Source organism: Felis catus, chromosome E3, assembly GCF_018350175.1.
Source record: "Felis catus isolate Fca126 chromosome E3, F.catus_Fca126_mat1.0, whole genome shotgun sequence".
NCBI lineage: Eukaryota > Metazoa > Chordata > Mammalia > Carnivora > Felidae > Felis > Felis catus.
Window position 1 is genome coordinate 26,488,056 of NC_058383.1, and position 19,462 is coordinate 26,507,517.

A 19,462-nucleotide genomic window follows, 5' to 3' on the forward strand; every position below is an offset into this window, starting at 1 on the left:
TTGAGAACGTAGATCAATGGTTGCCCGAGGCCAGGAGGAGAGAAACAGGAAGTTAATGTGTAACAGGTGCACGGTTTCAGTTCTGCAAGATGAAAAAGTTCTGGAGACAGAAGGTTGTGTTAGCTGCACAGTAAAGTAAATGGACTTGCTGCCGTTGAACTGCACAGTTTAAAATGATTAAGGTGGCAAAACTTGTGTGTGTTATACAATTTTTTTACATCAGTGTGAAAGAGGAGATGATGGAAAGAGATGAAAGGAGTTTTCTGGATAAAAAGAGAGTAAAGAGACAACAATACCTGCCACAGGTGAATTTTTCTCTCTCTCTCTCTCTCTCTCTCTCTCTCTCTCTCTCTCTCTCTCTCTCTGTCTTTGTGTTTATTTATTTTTTGAGAGAGAGAAAGTGCAAGCGGTGGAGAGCCAGAGAGGAGAGCCAGAATCCCAAGCAGGTTCCACACTGTCAGCGCAGCCCGATGTGGGGCTCGAACTCACAAGCTATGAGATCATGACCTGAGCTGAGATCAAGAGTCAGATGCTTAACTGACTGAGCCACCCAGGTGCCCCTACCACAGATGAATTTAAAAAAAAATTTTTTTTAATGTTTATTTATTTTTGAGACAGAGAGAGACAGAGCATGAGCAGAGGAGAGTAGAGAGAGAGAGAGGGAGACACAGAATCCGAAGCAGGCTCTAGGCTCTGAGCTGTCAGCACAGAGCCCGACATGGGGCCTGAACTCACAAGCTGTGAGATCATGACCTGAGCTGAAGTCGGACGCTCAACCGACTGAGCCACCCAGGTGCCCCCCACAGGTGACTTTTAATGGCATCCTGGTTTGAGGAAACGAAGCAGTCTTAAAGGCATTTTGAAGACACCCGGGGAGATTTGGAAGTGGATGGATACTGGAGACAGTAGAGAATTGTTGTTAATTCCCTTAGGTGGAATAATGCCCAGAGATGATGTAGGAGAATGTCTCTATTCCTACAACGTGAATGCTGAAGTATTTAGGGACCAAGTGTCCAGGATGCCTGCAACTTCCTTTCAAATGGTTCTGGGAAAAAAAAAAAAAAAAAAAAAAAAAACAAGTTCAGTAAAAACAAAAATAAATAAATGACAGCAAAAATGACAAAACATTAACAATTCAACCACTGCTACTCATTGTATCCTTTTTTGGAACTTCAGGGGTATCTGAAACTTTTCATAGGAGGATGATAGGATAAGATGATTATAATTCCTCTTCATCCTTTTTCTTACATGGTTCAAGATACCAATAAAACCAACAGTAAGGTGGTGGGAGGAGGGACGAATAGCTGAAGCACAGGGGATTTTTTCAGGCAATGAAACTATTCTGTGCGTATGATACCGAAAGGGTGTACGCATGCTGTTTTGCATTTGTTAAAACCCATAGGGCTGCACACTACAAGGAGTGAACCCTAATGTAAGTTTTGAACTTTTGTTAACAATAACACACTCACGTTGGGTTATCAGTTATAACAAAGGTCCCACACCAATGCAAATTGCTAATAAGAGAGGAAATGTAAGGGAAGAGAGAATATATGGGAACTCTCTGTACTTTCTGCTCATTTTTTTCTGTAAACCTGCTGTTTGTGTAAAGCTGCTCTACAAAATAAAGTCTAGGGGGGCGCCTGCGTGGCTTAATCGGTTGAGTGTCCAACTTCAGCTCAGGTCATGATCTCACAGGGTTCATGAGTTCGAGCCCTGCGTCAGGCTCTGTGCTGACAGTTCTGGAGCCTGCCTTGGATTCTGTGCTTCCCTCTCTCTCTGCCCCTCCTCTTCTCGCCCTCTGCTTCTGTCTCAAAAATAATAAACATCAGGGGCGCCTGGGTGGCGCAGTCGGTTAAGCGTCCGACTTCAGCCAGGTCACGATCTCGCGGTCTGTGAGTTCGAGCCCCGCGTCGGGCTCTGGGCTGATGGCTCAGAGCCTGGAGCCTGTTTCCGATTCTGTGTCTCCCTCTATCTCTGCCCCTCCCCCGTTCATGCTCTGTCTCTCTCTGTCCCAAAAATAAATAAACGTTGAAAAAAAAAATTAAAAAAAAAATAATAAACATTAAAAAAAATTTTTTTTTTTAAATCTAGGGGCAGCTGGTTGGCTCAGTTGGAAGAGCATGAGACTCTTGATCTTGGTGTTGTGGGTACAAGCCCCATGATGGGTACAGAGATTACTTAAATAAATAAACTTTTAAAATTTTTTTTAAAAATTAAAAGTAAATGGGGTGCCTGGGTGGCTCAGTCTGTTAAGTGTCCAAATTTGGCTCAGGTCATGATCTCGCTGTTTGTGGGTTTGAGCCCCACGTCGGGCTCTGTGCTGACAGCTCGGAGCCTGGAGCCTACTTCAGATTCCGTGTCTCCTCCTCTCTCTGCCCCTCCCCAGCTTGTGCTCTGTCTCTCTATGTCTCTCAAAAAATAAATAAATGCAAAAAAATTTTTAAAAAATTAAAAGTAAAGGCTTAATTGAAACAAGAAGAAAAATAAAGGTTTTTTTAATTTTTTTTAATGTTTATTTTTGAGACAGAGAGAGACAGAGCATGAATGGGGGAGAGTCAGAGAGAGAGGGAGACACAGAATCTGAAGCAGGCTCCAGGCTCTGAGCTGTCAGCACAGAGCCCAACGTAGGGCTCAAACTCACGAACCATGAGATCATGTCTGGAGCCGAAGTTGGACACTTAACCGACTGAGCCACCCAGGCGCCCCAAAAATAAAGTTTTAATAATAATCCGAGAAGTTAGCAGTCAGAAATGCATGCACTTGGGTACTGTATAATTATAAAATATGGGCCACAAATTTGGCTCTGAGCTTCACAGAAGCTAGGCAAAGAGGGAAACACATGATAAAAACATATTTACTTAATAGAAGGTAAGATGTTTTTTGGAAGGAGGGGAAGAAATAGGAAAGAAATCTCTCCCATGGGTCCTTAAAAAAAAACAAAACAAATAAAAGGTTATGTACCTGCTCATCCTTGATATTTTGCTAAAATTGACTCAAAAGCAAGTTTCAGGGCACTGGTTGTTTCAGTCAGTAGAGCCTGTGGTTCTTGGTCTTGGGGTCATGAGTTCGAGCCCCATGTTGGGTATAGAGATTACTTAAAACTTTTATGTATTTTTTTAATTTTTAAAAAATGTTTATTTGTTTTTCACACACACACACACACACACACACACACACACACACACACACACAGAAACTGAAGCAGGCTCCAGGCTCTGAGCTGTTGGCACAGAGCCTGATGTGAGGCTCGAACTCAGAAACCGTGAGATCACCACCTGAGCAGAAGTTGGATGCTCAACCAACTGAGCCACCCAGGTGCCCCAAAAATAAAATCTTAAAAAAAAAAAGTCAGGGGCACTTGGCTGGCTCAGTTCGTAGAGCATGAGATTCTTGATCTCAGGGTTGTAGTTCAAGCCCCGTGTTGGATGGTGGGGATCACTTAAAAAGAAAATCTTTAAAACTGGGAACATAATAATGGGGGGGAACCCCAGACAGCAAAAGGAATGTAAGAATGTATACAAAGTTCTCCTTTTTTCTATTTTCTCAGAATGCCACCATCGTTGCTTTTATCCACGTATCAAATACCAAATTCTTGTGGGGTGGGGGTGGGGGAGGGTATTCCCCTCTTTGGCTATTGGCCCTAAACTCTGTTGAGTAATCCAACCCTGATACAGCTCTTTTTTTTTTTTTTTTGCAAATATTCATTTGCTCAACAAATATTGACATTTTGGTATCTGTCATGTGCCAGGCATCACGTTTGGTTCTGAGACCACAAAGGTCAAAAGCAAAAATTCCAGACTTCACGGAATTTACACACTTGAGGGGAAGGAAGGAGACCGACCGGCACGTCTCATCCTAGTGTAATGAGCCCAGAGTGACCAGGTGTCCGGAGGGGATCGTGGCAACAGCACCGCGGCGGCTTCACGACTGAGGCAGTGAGTCAGTGAAGCTTGAAAAAGAGGAGCCACCTGCCAAGGCAAGGGGAGGGGGAGAGAATGCCCAGAGGAGGCAAAAGCGGGGACGGCAGGGAGGGCAGAGCGTAGACTTTGAGAACAGAAGCTGCCCTGGAGTTGAAGCTGGAAGGGTGGACCGGGACCGGGTCTGGGGGCTCCAGAAAGCCTCTTTCTAGAGTTTAGGCGCTAATGTGATGGTGACGGGAGGCTGCTGGGCAGGGAAGCCTCCCGGTCAGAAATGGGTTGTTTGGGAAAATGTCCCCTGGCTGTTTCCGAGGAGGCCAAGCTGAAGGCAGCTAGACCAGTTCTGAGCTATTGCTGCAACGAAGGAATGAGCCAGGAACGGAGCCAGAGGAAGGGGCGGCTTCGCTGGGCATTCTGGAGTAGAACCAGCAGGACTTACAGAGGGATTATAGGCTGGGGAGAACGAGAGGGAGGAGGTAGGTTGACTCCTACGTGCCACGCAGGGCCCTGGGGTGATCCTGGGTGTGGAAAGCAGGTGAAGGGCTTCCAGAGGAGGGAGGCGGTAACCAGTAGGTTTGGGAACGTTGGGGCCCAGGGCTTGCGGATGTCCGGTAGAGGTGGTGGGCTGGCCGCTGCAGGGGCAGGGCCAGAGTTCTAGAGAGAGCCTGTGGCTGTGCTGTGGGCCTGAGTGTCCAGCAGGGCACTGTGAAAGGGACACACTGGCCCTTCCTCAGCCCTGTGCATTCACACCATGGTCTGTGTGTCAGGCCCTGCCCGGGGCATGGAGGTTGTGCAAATGGACAAAGACTATCCAAAGGAGAACAAACAGATGCTCCTTACTCAGAGCTGTCTATATAGGCTATAGCAAGCGAGTCAGCCCCCATTATTTGTGTTTTGGCACAGACTCAAAGGCAGACAGAGGAGAGGGAAAGCTTTATTGTTAAAAAAAAAAAAAAAAGGTGGGGGCAGGGAGCGCTTTGCTGGCTCAGTGCATAGAGCATGTGACTCTTGATCTCAGGGTTGTCAGTCCAAGCCCCATATTGGGTGTCAAGCTTACTTAAAAAATAATAATTAGGGGCGCCTGGGTGGCGCAGTCGGTTAAGCGTCCGACTTCAGCCAGGTCACGATCTCGCGGTCTGTGAGTTCGAGCCCCGCGTCAGGCTCTGGGCTGATGGCTCGGAGCCTGGAGCCTGTTTCCGATTCTGTGTCTCCCTCTCTCTCTGCCCCTCCCCCGTTCATGCTCTGTCTCTCTCTGTCCCAAAAATAAATAAACGTTGAAAAAAAAATTAAAAAAAATAATAATTAAAAAAATTTTTTCATAAGTAAATGAAGGAAGGAAGGATCCAGCTGTGCCCCCAGTGGAGGCTGTTGGCATGGGGAAGTCAGAAGTGGGCTAACTAGAAGAAGGGCATGCCGTGTGATTGGTTAGGGGTACCCATTTGGCTTTCTCTAGCTGGTCCTAAGCTAGAAGCAGAGATAGGAATTAGGGAAGCTGTCAGTTACTAATCAAGCCCTGGCCTTTGGGGGACGGTTGTTCCAGGGGCTGTTGTTTGGCTCCCAGGCTGGTTACTGCAGACAATGGGTTGGTTTCCTGGGCTGCAGATTGAGGGTCAGAATTCTGTTTTTATATAAGGTCTGGCCAGTGTCTGTCTGTTCAGTCTCTCAAGGTGCCTCAGTCCTTGAGCTACAGTCCTGGCCCTCATGGCACTTGCGTTCCCGGAGGTGAGACCTGCGTGAAGCAAAAACAAGCAAATCTGTTATCAAGACCCTTCCACCCAGGGCTCAGTCCTTTTACTGTCCTTATCAACTGGTTCGTTTTTTTTTGAAGACACTCAGCAAGGTCTCAAAGGGTCTTGATACTAGAACTCTGACAGGTTTTCAAACCTGAAACACGTTTCAAAACATGTATGTAAATGTTCATCCCAGAGCTATATACAACAGTCCCAAAGGGAAACAGCCCAGATGTCTATCAATAGATGGAGGGATAAACAAAATGTGGGATATCAATACAATGAAATATTATTCAGGGGCGCCTGGTGGCTCAGGCGGTTGGGTGTGTTAGACTTTTGGTTTTGGCCCAGGTCATGATCTCATGGTTCGTGGGGTCGAGCCCCGTGTCGGGTTCTGTGCTGACAGCACAGAGCCTGCTTGGGATTCTCTCTCCCCCTCTCTGCCCCTCCCCCCCCCACTCTCTCTCTCTCTCTCTCTCTCTCTCTCTCTCTCTCTCTCTCTCTCTCAAGATAAATAACGTTAAAAAAAAAAAAGAACTATTATTCAGTCACAAAAAGGAACGAAATGCTGGTCCATGCTACAATACAACCATGGATGAACCTTGAAAACATTCTTTTGAGTGAAAGAAGGCAGACACAAAAAACTACACAATGTATGATTCCACTTAAATGAAATGTCCAGAATTGGCAAATTGATAGGTATAGAAAGTAGATTAGCTGTTGCCAGGGGCTGGGCTGAGGGGAACCATGGGAAGTGACTGCTTAATGGGTACCAGGTTTCTTTAGGGTGATGAAAAGCTCTGGGACTAGGTATTAGTTAGGGCTGCACAGCACGGTGAATGTCCTTCATGCCACACAATAGTACACTTTAAGGGTTTTTTTTTTTAAATGTTTATTTATTCTTTGAGAGAGAGAGAGAGAGAGAGAGAGACAGACAGACAGACAGACAGACAGAATCGGAAGCAGGCTCCAGGCTCCAAGCTGTCAGCACAGAGCCTGATGCAGGGCTCGAACTCACGGACCATAATATCATGACCTGAGCCGAAGTTGGTCACTCAAGGAACTGAGACACCCAGGCGCCCCTGTTTTTTTGTTTTTTTAAGTTTACTTATTTTTGAGACAGAGCTTGAGCAGGGAAGCAGCAGAGAGAGAGGGAGACAGACAGGTTCTGTGCTGTCAGTGCAGAGCCCTATGCGGGGCTCAAACCCACAAACCATAAGATCATGACCTGAGCCAAACTTGAATGCTCAACCGAGCCAACCAGGCGCCCCTAAAATGGCTAAAATGGTAAATGTAATGTTACGTATATTTTATATGCATGGTCAGTTCTGGAGATTTAATTAGTTTAAAAATACTTATAGGCAAGGATTTTATTTGGTCAACTTTGCTCAAACAGAAGAAAATTCATTAAAAATGTTTTTAAATGTTTATTTATTTTTGAGACAGAGAGAGAGTGTGTGTGCGGCGGTGGGGGAGGGGCAGAGAGAGAGGGAGACACAGAATCTGAAGCAGGCTCCAGGCTCTGAGCTGTTAGCACAGAGCCCAATGTGGGGCTTGAACTCACGAAACGTGAGATCATGACCTGAGCCAAAGTCAGATGTTTAACTGACTGACTGAGCCCCCCAGGTGCCCAAAATGCATTTTTTTTAAAGTGAAAATATCAGGGGCGCCTGGGTGGCTCAGTTGGTTAAGCGTCGGACTTCAGCTCAGGTCACGATCTCGCGGTCCGTGAGTTCGAGCCCTGCGTCGGGCTCTGGGCTGATGGCTCAGAGACTGGGGCCTTCTTCTGATTCTGTGTCTCCCTCTCTCTCTGCCCCTCCCCCGTTCATGCTCTGTCTCTCTCTGTCTCAAAAATAAATAAATGTTAAAAAAAATTTTTTTTTAAATTAAGTGAAAATATCAGCTCCTGGATATGGAATGAATTTCAAAAATGTAAAATATACAATACAGAAAAGACAGCTTTCACTCAGTATGGACAGTTCATTTTCTCAAGAAATCCTATTGTTATTTATGCTAACATAAATATTATTTCTAAGGTTATCTAGGGTTATTATTTCTAAGGCTTTTACATGATGACAAAGCCAATAGTTAGTAATTATGAGTATAAAGGTGATTTTGTATTTGGTCAATATCACAGTGTTCACATTTAAAAGATACCTAATGCAGAACAATGGCTCAGTTTGAATGATTGCAAAATGACTTTAATGACATAATAGTGTAACCGCTTTGAGGTAATAGCAATGAACTCTTTTTTGTTGTTGTTGTTGTTTAGGCAAATGACTCTGGTTCTTTTTCTGTTACTCATTGAAAAACAGTATCAATCTCACAAGGTGATGCCCAGTCTCACTTTCCTATGGGCTACAATTTATTCTCCACTTTCTAGGCACTGGGCTGTGGGCTATGCCTAGTGATCTAATCTACATCCTCACAATCCCCTGCTGGGTAGGATTTCTTTTCTGCATTTTACAGAGAGGTGGTATCATTTGCCCAGATTCTCTCACATAGTTAACACTGGATCCTAGCTTTCTTTCATTCTAAATCCTATTCTCTTAATTAACAGTCTTATTCTGTAAAGGGACAGATCGCACATATTTTAAAGCTTTTCAGACCATGCAATCTCTGCTGCAACTATGTACTTACTCTTCATGGTAACACAAAAGCAGCCACAGACACATAAACAAATGAGCACAGCCTTATTCTGTGCTACAATATGGGCGCCGAAATTGTATTGATTTCCTATGTGTCATGCAACATTATTCTTTTGCTTTTTTCCCCAGCAATTTAAAAATGTAAAAGCCATTCTTGGCTTGCAGGCCATACAAAAATAGACAGCAAGCCAGATCTAGCCTTATGGCTCTAGTTGGCTGACCTCCGCGTCTGATCTCTGCGGGGTCCCCGAATGCAGTGTGTACAGCAGAGGGCTAGATAATAAGGTGAATGGAACAGGCCGGGCAGTACGTTCGCAGTTAGTAGGGACTGTGACTAACAGAAGAGGCTGGGGCTTCCTAAAGGAAGCTCTCAGTCTGTTCTTAACTCTCATTGCCATGTGTGAACGCGGCCCAGTATTGCCAATCCTTGCATGTTTTCAGAGGAAGGAAGCTGGAAATTCATGTTTGTCTTTGCAGTCTCTCTGTTTCAATATTAGCGGTGAATTTAAATTTCTGAAAGAAGATAGTGTCCATCAAAGCACATCTTGGATCAGACATGGCCCACAGGGTCCCTTGTTTGTGACCTCTTCACTCCGGTTGTGTGGGTTCTCAACCCTGGCTATTCTTGGAATCACTTTGGACTAAAAAAAGCTTCAGAGAAATCACTTTGGACTAAAAACAAAAACAAAAACAAAAACTTACCCCCAGAGATCGGATTTACATGGTCTACAGTGGAGCATCTGCATATTTTTAAAGCACACCCAACCCCCTACCTCCCCTCCCCCCCATTGATTCTGAAGTGTAGCCACTACTTTCTCCTTCAGCCAATCAACACATGCAAATCCCTGGAGCCCTGTACATACACACCAAAGGAGGGCAGATTTCCAGCTGCTTTTGGTCCAAAAGCCAGTTCATTTATGGGGTTCCTGGGTGGCTCAGTCGGTCGAGCGTTCGACTTTGGCTTAGATCATGGTCTTGCGGTTCGTGGGTTCAAGCCCCTCATTGGGTTCGCTGCTATCAGCACAGAGCCCACTTTGGATCCTCAGTCTCCCGCTTTCTCTGCCCTTCCTCTGCTCTCTTTCTCTCTCTCAAAAATAAATAAAACATTAAAAAAAAAAAGTCTAATCATTTAACATATTCCTGTGCCTGCCCCAAAGCTATTGCTTCTAAACACTGGCCATAAGGGACTGGAGTCTTTCCCTGCTCATTAATCCTTCTACTTGTTAGAGAAAAATACCTCTTCTCATCAGGGCTGAGGAGCAAAATCATAATGACCATTTGCCAGAATGCAGAGGGAACCGGTCATGGGGCAGATTTGGGAATAGTCTGATGGCAATTTTTTCTGCACACTGCCCTGCTCTGTTTAGAATCCTGGGGTACTTGAATCCTGGCTGTGGTCAAGGGAGCCCCACGCACAGATGTAGGCCAGCTGCCTGACCCACTGGTCTGTGATAGCTTCTCCTGCTCTTTACGGTGGCCTACATGGTCTGGTCCATTGTATCAGTGAGGGTTCAACCCAGAATCACTATAGGTTATGGGATAAGAGATTCATTCTAGGAATTAGACCTCACAGAGCTGAAGGAGGAGTAAGGGAAGGAATGATTCAGGAGGGAAAGTAGGAGATCAAAGGAAGCACTGGCCAGTCGGTCTGAGCAGCCAAGCACATTTGGCCACCAAAATAGAACAGCCAAGGAAGGCTCTATGGCAGGTTGTGCCTCTGTGTTGCTGTTGCCACCAAGCATCTGGTGGTGGGACAGGGGCTGCTGTTGGTCAGGGCAAGAGCTGGATGTAGAGCGGAGGAGAGCAAAGGCCAGTGGAACCTGCAGGCATCTCTGTATCTTACCATCTACCACTGCATCCAACCACGATGACTTTCAGGGACGGTGCTGCTGCACCTGCTCTTGCCTCTTTCGGCCACATCGAACAGGGAAAAGGATTCTAGGAGACCTCTTTCCAACATAACCAAGTTGACCAGTACAAACCACTCATCCCTGCATTCCTCTCTTGCCTCTTCTGGCCATCAGCCTCTGTGATGGTTAATTTTGACCTGGGCCATGGGCTCTCCAGGTGGACATCTAGTTAAACATTACTCAGCGAATCTGTGAGGGTGTTTTTGGAAGAGATTAGCATTTGAATCGGTAGACTGAGTGAGGCAGATTGCCCTCCTCCAGGTTGGCGTTAGCCCAATGGGTTGAAGTCCGGAGTGGAAAAAGCCTTAGGAAGAGAGAATTCTCTACCCCTACCTGAGTGTAGAGCTGGGACATCTGTCTCCTCTTGAGATGGGGACTTATACCATGAGCATTCCTGATTCACGGGGCTTGCCACTGGCCCCATTTCACACCACTGGTTCCTTTGGTTCTAAGGCCTTCACGTTTGGACTCGAACTACACCACCAGCTCTTCTGGGCTTCCAACAGATTGTGGGATTTAGCCTTCATTATCGTGTGAGCCAGTGTCTTTCTCTGTCTCTCTTGTTGGTTTTCTTTCCCTGGAGAACCCTAAGAACTCTGTCTCCTACACAGCCCTTCTTTAAGTCCCCAGAAGTTGCCAAGTTCCTTCCTACCTCAAGGACCTTTCATTTCCAGCTGTAATGTTCTTCCCCCACCAGAACTCCTCACCTAGCTCCTTTTTTCTCATCCCCTAGGGCCCAGCTAAAGTCACTTCCCCTGGACTTCCCATGCAAGTTATCTTCCTGTTATTCTCTCATATCTACAACTTGGGGTTGTATCCATACAACAAAGAGACAAGGCTCGACACTCAGCTTGGGGTTATATATTTACTTGTAGTATTTCTTTCTTTTGCCAGCAATGAAGCTCTTTGAGGGCAAATGTTGTGTCTACTTTGTTCACCATTATAAACCCAGTGCCAGGTATGGAGTAGTTCCCAAACAGACCTGTGAAATGGACACAGTGGTTTTGTTTTTTTTAAGTACTCTCTACACCAAACATGGGGCTCAAACTCACCACCCCAAGATCAATAGTCGCATGCTCCACCTACTGAGCCATCCTGGTGCGCCTAAACGTAGTCATTTTCAAGGCCAGTGTTTGACAGTATTTTGGTGGAAAAAAATAAAAAATAAAAAAGATGGTCCCTTGCCTAATATGTGGCTTCATTCTACTATATAATTTATGGTATGTATATATATATATATATATATATATATATATATATATATCAAAACAAACCAAAACAAAAATTCTTAAAGCCTCTGCCAGAAGGCAAAAATTAACCTTACTGCCCATTAACCCTGTTGGGATTCCCCCATTGGTCTGGTAAAAACCATTAGAGGTGATAGCTAAAACTTTGTGATGGAATTAACCAACTAGCTCTCAGCAGGAGTTTTAATGGCCACCAGGGGAGGTCTAGAAAATTTCTGTGGCTTAATGGCCCACATACATTCACAGCTCTACATGTTTCTTCAGCGTCTACATTATTTTCTCTGTGAGAATGCTTTATCTGAACAGACTATTTTTCTTGAAAAAATATTTTTCCAAAAAAAATTCCAGATAGTTATAATCCCAGTGCAGAGTTTTCTACCGCAATCCATGAGCTAATGAAGGCAAATAAATTTGTGGAATCCCTGAGACATATAGGCACTTAATAAATGGTAGTTTCTTTCTCCAGGGTTATTTTTCTGTAAGGATTAAACAGACTTGCAACAGGTACTAAATAAGTCCTAAAAATCTAATGTATAGGATAGTGAATATAGACCACAATACTGTATCATAATCATCAAACTTGCGAAGAGACTAGATCTTAGTTATTCCCACCACTAAAAGGAAATAATTATAGGTCCTAATTGTCAGTATACAGTGGCAATCATATGACAATACAGGAATGTGTCAAATCAACATGTTATACACCTGAAATTTACACAATGTTATGTATAAAATTTATTTCAGTTTAAAAAAATGCTACTTAACTCAAACTACTGGTTATGAAAATGTCCCTGAAAGAAAAGAAAAAGGTAGGGGCGCCTGGGTGGCTCAGTCGGTTAAGTGTCAGACTCTTGATTTTGGCTCAAGTCATGATCTCATGGTTTGTGAGTTCAAGTCCTAAGTCAGGCTCGGTGTTGAAAGAGCAGAGCCTCCTTTGGATTCTCTCTCTGTCCCTCCCCTGCTTGCCTGTGCACTTGTGCTCTCTCTCTCTCTCTCAATAAATAAATAAAATAATAAAGTAATTTTAAAAAATAAAAAACAATTTTTTTTAAGAAAATGAATAGGTAAGTAAAGGAATGTATTTGGAGAAGATAAAAATGAATGTTTATTTTAAAGTTTATTTATTTATTTTGAGAGAGAGCGCATGGAGGGAGAGGGAGAGAGAGAATCCCAAGCAGGCTCAGTACCATCAGCACTGAGCGAGACTCAAACTGACAACTGAGAGATCATGACCTGAGTGGAAATCAAGAGTCAGTTGCTCAACCGACTGAGCTACCCAGGTGCCCCCAAAATGAGTATTTTTTAAAAAGCTGCTAGGCCTTACCTCTGCTTTGTCTTGAAGCTTAGTTGTAAATCTCTAGCATGTAATTTAATGTAAAAAAAAAAAGAATCAAAAACTGGAAAAAAAAATTAAAAGCTAGCAAAAACATTACATGGATTTGGAAAATAACTCTGGGGTAAGGAGCTCAACATTTTTAGGAACGGCCCTCGATGTGGAGCTGGCACCGCCTTCCTCTTCCTCCTCCTCTTCCTCCTCCTCCTCCCTCTCCTCCTCCTCCTTCTCTCCTCCTTCTCCTTCCCCTCCTCATCCTTCTCCTCCTCCTCCTTCTTCTCCTCCTCCTCCTTCTTCTCCTCCTCCTTCTCCTCATCCTCCTTCTCCTCCTTCTCCTCCTCTTCCTCCTCCTCCTCTTCCTCCTCCTCCCCTTCCTCCTCCTCCCCTCCTCCTTCTCCTCCTCCTCCTCCCCCTCCTTCTCCTCCTCTTCCTTCTTCTTTTTTAGTTTTTTTATGTATTTTGAAGGGAGTGGGGGAGGACAGAGAGAGAATCCCACCCAGACTCCATGCTGGCAGCAAGGAGCCTGAGCCACCCAGGTGCCCTGGGCATACTTCCATCTTGTTCCCATGAGAGAATGAATTCTTACTGCTCCCACCCCTTCTCAATGTTCCTATGGTCACAGCTGAGCTCTTCCACCCTTTGCCCAAGAAACAGAGCCACGAAAGCACCTCTGGAATGGAATCATGGGCTTTTACCAAAACAAGTGAGAATGTTCCACCACCATCCAGACTTGGTGGGAAATCTCCAGTTTGCCCAGGGCCAGGCATTCACCCTCACCATCAGCACCACCTCTCCAGGGATGAGGCCACCAGCGTCTATTCTACAGTGGCTACAACTGGCCTGAACTCTCGTAAAAGGAGCTGTCCACACAGAGTGAACCAGCTGGGGAACTGACGAGCCTTGGGGCATAAAGGTGGATCCTAGGCTGGGTGTAACTGGTTGACAATCCTCTCTGGGTGACAAGAGAAGGACAGCCAACATAGCTTCCAAGCACTGGTCATTCTTGCTTATTTAAGTACTTAAGTGAAGATCAGTTCCTCCCCACAGCACCCCTGTGTGTTCTCTCCCAGCCCACCAGCAGAATCAGCAGCACTTTGTTAGACATGCAAATTCTCAGGCCCCACCCACCGCAACTGAAACCCTGCAGGGTGGAGTCCTGCAATCTGTGTGTCTTAACAAACCCTGGGGGTGACCCTGAGATATACTAAAGCTTGCTCTAGTCTGGGGCAGTGCTTCTCCAACTGGGCATTGTACTAGAATCTCCTGAAGTTTTGAAAACTCTGAACGGCCAGGCTCCACCCATACATTTTAAATCAGAATCTGCCAAGGAGACCGAGATATCAGTAGTTCTCCGGGATCCGCTGGGGTGACTTGAATGGGCAGGCAGGTTTGAGAACCAGTGGTCAACTCTAGGGCCTGGAGGCCCAAGAGCGTGGTCTCCGGACCTGCAGCTTCAGCACCTGGGAGCTTATTAGAAATGCAGAGTCTCAGGCCCCAACCCAGAGCTGCTAAAGCTGTCTGCACTTTCACAAGATCCCGGGTGACTGGGAAGCACATAGAAATGTGACAAGCACTGACCTGGAGAACAGAAAACACATCTGAAGTGTTTCTGACTTATAGATCAATGATTTACCCAATTGGGTCCAAAGGTTGTTGCTTTTGTTTTTCTGGTTCTCTGGTGACCCTCCCTCTCCCCCATCAGTGGATGCCCTGGTTGGGGGAGGGGAGAACAACCCGGAGAGAGGAATTAAATTCAATGAGCACCTCAAGGGGGCCCTGCAGAATGAGTAAGGAAGGAAGAAACGTTTTAATTAACATTTGGATGTGTTCTGGAGGTATACAGTTCACTAGATTATTAAGCACCACATTATGTAATAACTGCTCCCAGGAGGCCTCCCCATGAGCCAGCTGGTTCTTACTCTCCCACCCTCCAGTTTCTTATTTCATTCATTTCTCACCATCGCACCAGATCACTACTGAATGATGTAGAAAGTGAAACCATGGCTGGCTCAGAACTGGAATAAATATTAACCCAGATTTATTATTTCTCTTTTTTTTAAGTTTATTTATTTTGAGAGAGAGGAAAAGAATCCTGAGCAGGCTCTGAACTGCCAGTGCAGAGCCCAATATGAAGCTTGAATCCACAAACCGTGAGATCATGACTCGAGCCAAAACCAAGAATTGGACGCTCAACCGACTGAGTCACCCAGGCACCCCTATTATTTCTTTAAACAATGTGAAAAGAGAGTTTCAGATCAGAATGGGCCAGCTTTGGGGTTCCTGGCTGGCTCATTCGGAAGTGTATGTGACTCTTGATCTTGGAGTCATGAATTCGAACCCCACAGTGGGTATAGAGATTACTTAAAAAAACATTGCTTTTTTCAGGAGCAAACTTTAAAAACATTTTTTTAAAAAAGGTTGACTTTAGGGGCGCCTGGGTGGCGCAGTCGGTTAAGCGTCCGACTTCGGCTCAGGTCACGATCTTGCGGTCCGCGAGTTCGAGCCCCGCGTCGGGCTCTGGGCTGATGGCTCAGAGCCTGGAGCCTGCTTCCGATTCTGTGTTTCCCTCTCTCTCTGCCCCTCCCCCATTCATGCTGTGTCTCTCTCTGTCTCAAAAATAAATAAACGTTAAAAAAAAATTTTTTTAAAAAGGTTGACTTTGTGACCAAGTGCAATAGAAAGTTTACTGTAATTTTTTTAACTGACAAGATTTTTGAAATTAACCCAATTTACATTTTTAGTCTTTTTCCTCGTCTTGAGAATTAGCCTTGGCTGTACACTCATCTCTGTGTGTATGTGTTTATGCACAGTCAGGACAAACACAGATTTTTAGGCTGCCTGTGCTTCCTGGGCAGCAGGGTGTGGCAAGAGGCTGGGAGTGAGGATGCTTGGACCCCCTTCTAGCAAGTCACTTTGCTGTGCAGGACCTGGCTTTATCACTTCCATAAAGGAGTGTGACAGTTGAGGTTACAAATTCAAATGGCTTCAGAAGCCTAGGTGGAAATCTAAACAGAGTTTAGGGCATCACCTCCTCAGCCCTTTTCTCCTTGTTGACCTGTGGGAACGTGAGTTCAGTATTGTCAATTTCAAGAGAAGCAAAAAAAAAAAAAAAAAAAAAAATCTGGATTGTTGTCTTCAATTTCCCAATTTTTGAATGTTGGAAGCTCATATAACTTGATTTTGTTTTGTTTTGTGTTTTGCAGAAATTGGAAACCACTCAAAACATTTCTGAGGCCATCGACCACCTGAGGCCAGCCAGGTAATGACCTGTAGACTAAATGATATCCCAGGACTCTTAGAATTCCATGTTACCCCTTTAATGAATCTGTTGTTTTTGGGTAGTCATATCCGTGTCTCTAGTTCATTCTGTCAATAAATATTTGAGCACCCATTATAAGCCCGAAACCATAGTTGGTTAAAAAAAAAGAAGAATGACATAGGGTTTCTACCTTTAGGTAAAGAAATGGGAGAGCTCAGTGAGATGCACCGTATAGAGTAAGGCTTCCTGAATAATTACGCTTGTTGAAAAGTCTAAGGAAAGGCAGACCCAGTTCTCCAGCAAGACACGCAATCTCTCTGAGGCTAGATATTTTCATTCTTTCTTTTATGTTTATTTATTTCTGAGACAGAGAGAGAGCATGAATGGGGGAGGGGCAGAGAGAGAGGGAGACACAGAATGAGATGCAGGCTCCAGGCTCTGAGCTGTCCGCACAGAGCCAGATGAGGGCCTCCAACCCGTGAACTGTGAGATCGTGACCTGAGCTGAAGTCGGACGCTTACCCGACTGAGCCACCCAGGCCTCCCCACAATTGCAATTTTTTTTTTTAAAAAAGCAGAAAACAGCACTGATGCGATGTAAATGCATCAGAGAAGCTCTTTCAGGTCGTTTCCACCAATGATGACACAAAGCCTTTTGCTCCTTGTGAGCTGTGCTTGAATTCTCAGGCAGGTTTAATTAGAATACCAAGAGCCAGAGTTGCATACTTGATGATTTTGAAGGGGGCTTATACGGATGTTTAAGGGTCTTTAACATAGATGATTCTTGGTTTTTTAAATTTGTCTAATTGCACTTCAACATGTAGAACTTTCCTTTTTTCCTGAGACAATTATTTCTAGCACTGATTTCACACTTACCCTTAAAGCATCATCTTTAGGCTGATGACTCTCAAAATTGCATTTCAGGCCACATTCTTACATATCCAGCTCCCAGCCTGGCATTTCTCCCTGGAGATCTCATACACATCTTGGATTTAACAGGCTCAAAACAGAACTTTTGACCCAAATTTGCCTCCTCCCAAGCCTTTCCTATACCAATAAATCACACACTGGTTGCTCAGGTCAAACGTTGGGAAATATCTTAATTTTTTTATATCACCCCCCACATCCTATCCCTCATGGAGGCCTATGTGCCTTGGCTCCAATATCCCATAGCATTATATATATTTTAAAGTTTATTTATTTATTTTGTGAGAGAGAGAAAGAGGGAGAGAGAGAGCGCGCGTGCACGTGGGTGCAAACAGCGGAGGGGCAGAAGCAGAGAATCCCACGCAGCACGCAGGCTTTGTGCAGCAAGCACAGAGCCCCATGAGGGGCTCCATCCTTCAAACCATGAGATCAGGACCTGAGCCACAATCAAGAGTGGGATGCTTAACCGACTGAGCCATCCAGGCCCCCCAATATCCCACAGCATCGTAGGCAAAGTGTAATCACTTCTTACCATGTGCACACGATAGGTCAGTTCAAGTCACTATCACATCTACTCCAACAGCCTGCGAACTATCTTCCTACTTCTCCCACTTCTATCCTTACACAGCAGCCAGAGTGATCTGAAAGCACAAACTCCCTTCCTCACAACCCTCCAAAGGCTTTCCGTCGCCGGTGAATAGAACCCAGACGTATTACAATGCCCCACAAAGCTCTGTGGGATCTTGTGTCTGCCTGTTTTCCCCCAGACTGGCCTTACTTTTATCTGTCAAATATGCCAGGCTTGTAGCAACTGAGGGCCCTAGCCAGAAAGTTCTTCTCATCGCCTCTCTCTTCTCATCACTGTCTCCTCCTCAGAAAGGCCTTCCTTGACCATCTCTGGCAGACACTTCTCCACCCTTGTCCACAGAAATGGAACCGCTTATTTTTAGCTGTACCCGTAATGGCCCGGCTTCCCTTGATGATTTATGACCATATGACTAAGTTCTGGCCAATGCAATCCAAGCAGAAATACAATGTGGCAGTTTCCAGGAGCCATCCTTAAAAAAAATCATTGGCACATAGCCTTCCCCCGCCCCCCCCCCCTTTTATTCATTCTACTGGCTGGAATGTGACATGATGGCTAGAGCTGGAGCAGCTGATGAGCTAACCCTAGAAATGGAGGCTGTATGCAGATCAATAAAATAGAAGTCTGGATCCCTGAGGACTTGTTGGAGCAGCACTGCCTTCACAGAACTGGATAACTTGCTTCTGGACTTCTCCTTGAGGGAGATACAAACTTTTATCTTGTTTAATCCATTGTTATCTCCTTGAGAGAGAAACAGACTTTTATCTTGTTGAATCCGTTGTTATTTTTGGATCCTGTTACCAACTTACTTCCAATTGATGTTGGAGTCTCTGGCCAAGGCAGGCTTCTTTCATATTTATCCATATTCTTTTCTTTAAAGCACTTAGCATCTGAAATTGCCCTATATATTTACTTATGCCTCTATTTATGTTTTTATTATCTATCTTCCCCCTTCTGTATTGTAAACTTCTTGAAACCTGCTATATCCCTTCCCCCTTGGAAGAGTGTCACATAGGTTCTTAGTAAATACTTGTGGGATAAAATCAGTGAATGAACACCTACTATGTGCCAGGGAGGAAAGATACAAAGATGATTAACACATGTTTCCTGTGTCCCTTATCTGAGAAACTTCACCATCTAATAGGAAAATAACTCTCTAGTCAGTCATTCTCATTAGATTCATCTAAAACAGTGGTTCTTGGGGCGCCTGCATGGCTCAGTTGGTTGAGTGTCTGACTTCGGCTCAGGTTATGATCTCACAGTTCATGAGTTTGTGCTCCGTGTCAGGCTCTGTGCTGACAGCTTAGAGCCTGGAGCCCGCTTCCAATTCTGTGTCTCCCTCACTTTGCCCCTCCCCTGCTTACGCTCTGTCTCTCTCTCTCTCAAAAATAAATAAACATTAAAAAAGATTGATATAAGATGAAACGGTGGTTCTCAGCCAGAGGCAATTTTGTCCCCCAAAGGACATTTGTGAATATCTGGAAATATTTTGATTACAAAATATTTTATTTATTTGTTTACTTATTTTTGTAATCAAAATATTTTGATTACAAGCTGGGGGCTGCTCTGGCATCTAGTAAGTGGGCGCACAGGACACTGCTAACCACCCTGTGAGGCACACGACAGCCCTCGCCTAGATAATTAGCTGGCCTCAAATGCCAATAGTGCTGACGTTGATGGACCATGACCTAGCAAAGGTCAATGCCAATTAGATTTTTCAGAAAACAAGTTGTTTGGGCTGCATGAGAGTAGAAGCCATGGGGTGTGGGAAACACATGCCATGTGGCCTCTTTGGTGTTATTAGTGACAGTGTGGAATTAAGCCCCAAGTAGAGGTTGGCTGAGTTGTCACATTCTGCAAATCTCTCCATGGAGAGGCCAACCCCAGCTGTCAACTTTTTTTTACT

The 19,462-nt window shown here is 44.8% G+C and overlaps 1 protein-coding gene across 1 annotated transcript in view; it reads left to right on the plus strand.

The window, feature by feature from the left end:
- The first annotated feature begins 3,822 nt into the window (after positions 1-3,822).
- The window catches only part of SMG1 (SMG1 nonsense mediated mRNA decay associated PI3K related kinase), a 139,888-nt gene continuing 124,248 nt past the window's right edge, over positions 3,823-19,462 (plus strand). Inside the window, exons 1-2 of the mRNA XM_045047987.1 lie at positions 3,823-3,976; positions 15,989-16,044. The gene's annotated coding sequence lies outside the window, so the exon portion shown is untranslated. The remainder of the gene's footprint in view (positions 3,977-15,988; positions 16,045-19,462) is intronic.